This window comes from Myotis daubentonii, chromosome 4 (genome assembly GCF_963259705.1).
Source record: "Myotis daubentonii chromosome 4, mMyoDau2.1, whole genome shotgun sequence".
Classification (NCBI taxonomy): domain Eukaryota; kingdom Metazoa; phylum Chordata; class Mammalia; order Chiroptera; family Vespertilionidae; genus Myotis; species Myotis daubentonii.
Window position 1 is genome coordinate 57,359,852 of NC_081843.1, and position 6,970 is coordinate 57,366,821.

The 6,970-nt window shown below is 48.3% G+C and overlaps 1 protein-coding gene across 13 annotated transcripts in view; it reads right to left on the reverse strand.

Annotated features, from left to right (window-relative positions):
- The window catches only part of PAM (peptidylglycine alpha-amidating monooxygenase), a 277,571-nt gene extending 274,053 nt beyond the window's left edge, over positions 1 to 3,518 (reverse strand). For 12 of the 13 annotated variants that reach the window (XM_059694017.1, XM_059694016.1, XM_059694015.1 and 9 more), the window contains exon 1: positions 3,124 to 3,259. The gene's annotated coding sequence lies outside the window, so the exon portion shown is untranslated. Of the gene's footprint in view, positions 1 to 3,123; positions 3,260 to 3,467 lie in introns of those variants that run through there. The other variant, XM_059694004.1, reaches the window with a different exon arrangement.
- Between the last annotated feature and the right edge of the window lie 3,452 nt (positions 3,519 to 6,970).

Sequence of the window (6,970 nt, forward strand, 5' to 3'; positions counted from 1 at the left end):
TCATCCATCCCACCTGTCCTCTGTGGTTCTCTGCTTTACCCCCTCATGGCACAAAGCACATAAGATTGCAATTTTCTGTTCTCTCCCCAGACTTCTAGATCATAAGAGAGTGACTCTGTCTTGTACACCATTTATACCAGTGCATAGAAAGAGGCCCAACAACACATAGGAGGAGCTCAATAAACACTTGTTGAATAAATACATTAAACAAAAATTAGCTGAGAAATTGACAATTCAAAATATTTCGGATGTGAGTGTGTGTTTATGTTTTTATGTATTTATTTTTAATTTGGACATTTAAAATGTCATCCCCCCACCCTCAAGAAACTGAAATAACTACTTGAGTAGTAAACACATAATAAACAACCGGCAATATGTAAGCACTTCATATCAATTAGTTCATTTAATCATAACAACAGTCCTTTGAGCTAAGTACGCCTATTATTTCCATTTTGGATACGAGGAAACTGAGGGTGTGGGAGGTTAAGTAACTTACACAGGGTTATATGAATAGTAAATGCCTGGGCAGAACTCCAACCTAGCCAATTAGAACCTGAAGCCAAAATTTTTAGCTATATACATTTATAAATGTGAGATTTTAAATGTGGCTTGGATAAAAGACCACATATAAAAGGAGAAGCTATAGAACTATTTACTAGGCAATCAAAATTATAGTTCCACTCCTGCCACTAACTAGCTAGCTGTTCAACCTTAGATAAGATGGTCTTATTCCCAAATCAGCACAGTAACTTGTAGAAGATAAAGATGACCGAAACTTCTCTCAAGAGACTTCAGAGTACATGACACCAACACCTACTTTATTCAGAGCCCTTTTTAAAGCTATTTGTATGTGCTTTTAACAATTAACTTCTACTGGCTAAAGGAGTCAAAGGGGTGAAGAAAGTTCTTATACATGAAAGAAGCTTTCTGGCTTAATATTCTTATTATACCAAACCACACAGTTTCCAGGGCAGTGACGGGATCTTTAATCTCATTTCACAAAGAGGAAAACAAAGATTCAGAGCAACAGGCCAAGTGTGATGTTAACTTCACATTCCTCACGCTGCCCCTCAAAATGCCTTGTTTCACCATGTGAGCTGAATCAAAGTTCTCAAAGCCCAGTAGTGTATATAATAAAGACCAAGAAATTGTACACATATCCAACAGATGGGTGGATTCTTCCAATGAGCAGGAAAAGAATCAGAGATGTCACTGAGTTACAACACACACAACCTGATCCGGTTAACCTTTCCCAGGGGGAATTCTTGCCCATCCCTTGCACCAAGCCAGATTTTATTTTTAATCGCTAAGAGCAAAACAAAACTAAAAACTCTCACTAAGAATCTGTTCAGTCAAATTTCCAGAGTCAATCCAGGGTCTGTCAGCCCATTAAGGGTTCAAGTTTCAACTTATTGAAAATAATACATTCAATCTCTATTTCTTCTATGCATTATAACATAATTTCATTTTTCAAGGAGTGGAGAAAAAATTGCACCCATAAATTGACTTATTAAGTTAGAACGGCAATTTCTACAGCTTTCAACATTGTTACCAAATCATACATGTATGAATGTTCTTCTGAGCTTTCGTTCTAAAAATAAAGACTTTATTTCCAAGTATGCCTCTCGTTTTAAGTAGAAGCATCTAAAATTTTATTTCAGAAAACACGAGCTTAGCTAAAGGTAGTATTTGTTCACTCTATTAAGTAGATTCACTACATAATGGTCTGACAGGGCCTTCAGTAATATATTCTTCCCATCATTCTACTTGCCACATGTAGTCATTAGAATATACTTAATGTTCATAAAAACATGAAATAAAAATATAGTCTCTAAGTTAGATTGGAAGTCCCTTTAGACTCTGCGTAAGGAAGATATTCTAGATTTACCTTTAAAGGTGCAACACTGCACAATACAGGAACTCATGAACTGTCTACTAAATCAGGAGTTCATGAAAGGACTTAACTATTTAATATCATGTCTAAAGCTGACTTCATTAGTCCACTTACTAAAGCTGACTTCATTAGTCCACTTTCTTCATAGAATAATTAGGATAGTGCTAAGAACGCCTGTGCCTGTGATTTTAAATTGAAAAGTTTACAAATGACAGGGCACGTGTTGGTTGTTTGAGCTAAATAGCCGAGGTTTACAAAAATGAAGGTCTACTTCCTGAGTTGTTTAAAATAAAAAGCAAATTCAAATTTGCACTGAAGATGGAAAAGAGATAGTAAAGATGGGTAAACACCTTGAGCAAACACCTAATAAGTTTGATTCTTTCCAAAGACTGGGGCCAATATTGATCTTCTGCTATTTGAATTCCTGTAACCATAGAAAGATGCAAGGTCCAGCTTTGAACACAGAATTAGGTGGGGAATAGATGATTTCAATACTAATGACCAGGTCCAGAAACAGGAGTCTTTTATCCCAACAAAGCTACTGACCAAATCAGGTAGAGGCATCTAAGCAGAAGGATCTGACCTCAGAAGATTAGAACACAGGACCCGCCATCAGGCAACGTTAGAAGACCAGAGACCGTGGTCAAATCAACTTTAGGGACCAGATACTTAAGTCATTCCACTGGATAGTTGGTTACAACAACCCTCGGCATGGGCAGAGCAGGCGCGCATTTTGCAGCCAGGAACACCGAGGGGCCAAAAGGCCATATTATTGGGAAGGAGACTGAAGCAGGACAGAAATCCCAGTTTAACTCCGAGTGGTTGATACTTTCCATCCTGCCTCCGCGATCACCCTGGGCCGGCGCATTACACGCCAAGGCTGGCAAAAGGGCAGGAGGGGGAGCAGAGCCGGCAAGGACCGGAGGCGAGGAGGACAGGACGGGAGAGTCACCCCTCGCGAGCTGGTCCAGGCCGAGCTGGCGGTGCGAGGGGTCAGAGAGAGGAGCGCGAGGAAGGCTCGGTCCCGCCACCCTCCCTGGCCGCGCCGCTGGATCCCCGCGACCGGAGCAGCCCGGGAGGAAATCCACAACCGCCTCCGGCGCCGGGCACCGCGGGAGCGGAGGCAGCAGGATCCCCGTCCCGGCCCCGCATCTGCCCAACTTGCTGACCCCCCTTCCGCCTTCCCACCCTCACCCTCGCCCTGCCCGCCCCGCGGCGGCGACACCCACCTGCGCGGCCGCGGGCACTGGCACCGCCGGGACGGAAGCCCGAGCCTGCGGGCGGCGGAGCGGAGCGGGGCGCGGCGGGCGGAGTTAGTTGGCGGCTCGGGCTCCGGGGCGGGGACAGGCTGAGCGCGCGGCGCTCCCTCCCCCCGGCGCGCGGCCCCACCCCGTCCGCCGCTCGCCCCGGACTCTCCGGGACAGCTCGCCGGCCCTCCCCCGGGAGGCGCCGCGGCGCCCAGCCCGCCCCGCGCTCGGCGCCACCGCCCTGCCACCCGGCTCGGTGGCCGCGGGGCTGGGAACGGGGTCCCCGCGGGGCCCCCTCCTAGCCGCTTCCCGGGCTTTGGACTCACGTGCGCGCAGGAGGTGGCCAGGAGCTGGAACTCCCGCCCGGGAGCCCCAGGGAAGGGGGTGGAGGCCGGGCCTGAAAGTCTGTCTCCCTTTGCTCCGCCCCGGTCCCGCGTCCCGACATGTAACCCTGCGAGGTGGCCGCGCCGGCTGCCCCGGGAGAGACCGAGGAGCACGGCCGACTCTCCCTCTGCCCAGCGCGGGCGGGAGGACGTTTCCCGCCCCGGTTGGGGACTCCGGCCAAGAGAGTGTGCAGCCCTGGCCGGCGGGGCCCGGGGTCGAATCTGTAAAAAGGTGCCTTGTCCATTCACATACGCACCCCGCCCGGCCCTGGCTTTCGGCCACTTGGCTCAGGTGTTCTCAGGGCTTCCCTGCTGGCACCCCTGGCCTGGGCGGCCCTTCCTGACGCCTGACCTAGCTTCTATTCCCACCTCTGCCTGCACCATCCCTTTTTTTTCTAAAACCTCTTTATCTTAAGTCGGCATTCGACCACTTCGCCTCTAACTGCAGACAAGACACCCAGGAACCGACCCCCTCCCCGCCTCATCCCAAAGCAGGAGAAAAGCGGGATCTGGGAAGTTCCAACCGTAAGGTTTTATGCCCAAATGCTTAAAGCTGTGTTACTGACCCCACACACAAACTGATACACATTTCATTCGAGGGCAGGTGTTCGTCACTGCCTTTAACCCCCCGCTGAGTGTGCTCACCGCGCCTCTTCCTCTCCAACTCCAGCGGCCTTTCATGCCCCCAAGTCTCATCCTCCTTGCTCCCAACTTCTCTCCCAGCTCCTGGCAGGAATCCCTAGCGCAGTGCCTAGGCGCCTCCTCCTCCTCCTGGGGTCTTCGGGTGGGGGTGGGAGTGGGAGCAGGCTGGAAGGAGGGACGGGACGCCGAAGAAGATGAGGAAGAAGCAGCCAGCGGACTGAGGGCAAGGAAGGAACGTGGAACCTAAGGAGTACGCGGGGAAAGGCTGTAACGAAGGGGACAAAGCGCTCAGCCTTAAGGGAACTCTCGGGAAGAACAATTTCCCTGTAGGGAAACCACCCTTGCGTGCAGTGGGTAGGCTGGAAAACGGGATGGCCTCCCAGCAGAGTTCCCAGCGAGCCTTGGAGAGTCACGGATGAACTTCAGGACCCAGAGCATGCCTCCACCTGCCCCACTTCCCAAACTCAGTTCCAAGGAAGGCTGATGATCTCCACGCTCTTGGCTAGTGACCAGAACTTCAGCCTGGGAAGTGATGGTCACTGACAAGATGCAAGGACACAGCTGCGTCAGTTTACATCTCACAGGCTGTTCTGCTTTAGTCATCCCCTAAGGCAGTGGTTCTCAACCTTCCTAATGACACGACCCTTTAATACAGTTCCTCATGTTGTGGTGACCCCCAATTTCATTGTTACAGGTTGAACATAATTAAAGCATAGTGATTAATCACAAAAACAATATGTAATTATATATGTGTTTTCCGATGGTCTTAGGTGACCCCTGTGAAAGGGTGATTCGACCCCCAATGGGGTCGCGACCCACAGGTTGAGAACCGCTGCCCTAAAGCCTTTATTCCTCCCTCCTGACCTGGGTTAACTGCAGCAAACACTTGGGACCCTCCTTTTTTTAAAATATATTTTATTGATTTTTTACAGGGAGGAAGGGAGAGGGATAGAGAGTTAGAAACATCGATTAGCTGCCTCCTGCACGCCCCTACTAGGGATGTGCCCGCAACCAAAGTACATGCCTTTGACCAGAATCGAACCTGGGACCCTTGAGTCCTCAGGCCAACGCTCTATCCACTGAGCCAAACCGGTTAGGGCGGGACCCTCCTTAAATAAGAAGTCACTTCTGGTGAGAGGAGAAGGAGATGGGGAGGGACAGGAGTATGAAGGCTGTGGTGATTGTTATTTTTAAGCTCTATTCCATGCTTTTTTATGTCAAGATAATTTTCCTGTTCTGTGGGTGACCACATGTTTGCCTTAAAATGTGGAAGAATGGCTGGGAGGACACTTCAGTGTTACCTGATGGCAACCTTCTCTCATAACTTCAAGGTCCTGATGGGCACAGCCACAGCTTTATCTGCACTGACAGAGAGCAAGTATGTTTGAGGAAGCCACCACCAAGCCCAGATCAGACTTCACAGCCTCAAGGCATTCCAGGCTGTGTGTGTAGTCCACCTACTGAGCACACAAGCTCAACCTGGACTTATGGAATGGAGCCACCACGCCCACTCTGTCGCTGAGAAGACTGCTTTCTCCTGGCCTCAGGGCTCTGCTTCAGCTGATGTTGGCTCCACACTCCAGCACTGTCATTACAAAACCAGTCCTCAGTGTCCCAGTTTTACTTTTGTACAGACTACCTCCAATTTCATTGTAAAATCTCCTTTTGTTCCCTTCTTTCTTCTAGTGCACAAAAAGCTAAGCCATTGCAAGTTCGAGAGGCTAGAAGAGACGTGCCTGAATAAAAAGTGTCTCCTTTTCTTCTCATTAAAAGAAAAATCATCTCTAAATTGGAACCCTATTAAACTTAAATTCTTTCTGGATATGGCAATCCCTCTGTCTATTAGTTTAATGGTACAATCATATTGCAAAAAGTGTCCATTCAGTCCCAACCAGTTTGGCTCAGTGGATAGAGCGTCAGCCTGTGGACTGAAAGGTCCCAGGTTCGATTCCGGTCAAGGGCATATACCTTGGTTGCGGGCACACTCCCAGTAGGAAGTGTGCAGGAGGCAGCTGATCGATGTTTCTCATCGATGTTTCTAACTCTCTATCCCTCTCCCTTCCTCTCTGTAACAAATCAATAAAATATATATTTTTTAAAAGTGTCCATTCAGCTGATAGGGATAAAGGATCCAGTTTCTTCCCCCTCTCAGGAAAAATTATTGGAGCCAAAAAGAATAGAAGAATTTATTTACAGGCAGCAGAGTTTGGTCTCGGGCAGTGTTACAGAATAGATGGAGAGGGACATGCCTCCATATCCTTTCTTTTTTTTTTTAACATTTTTATTGATTTCAGAGAGGAAGGGAGAGGGAGCAAGCGATAGAAACATTAATGATGAGAGAATCACTGATCGGCTGCCTCCTGCACCCCCCCCCCCCCCCACTGGGGATTGAGCCTGCAACCTGAACATGTGCCCTGACCTGGAATGAAACCAATACCTCCTGGTTCATAGGTCAACCCTCAACCACTGAGCCACATCAACCCGGCAGTCCTTCCCTTGTCCACCTAATATTGCAAGTTCTCCAAGCCAATCCACCTCACACAAAAGTGTTAGGGCTGCAGATGCTGTTGCCTGCTGGTGTTTGTCTTGGAAAAGAGTAACATTTTGAGAAGTAAAGGATGATCCATGGAGAATCTTTCCTATACTTCTTATTTTTAGACCTTTTTAGTTAGTCGCTATTGTATTGTAAAGATAGGTCTAATGGACATAACTTATCCTGGCCAACTTGCAGAATGCGCAGGCCTATATGCTTCTCTAGAAAGAAATAAAAGTGTATCCTTTCTCAATCTTTAGCATTTCAAATA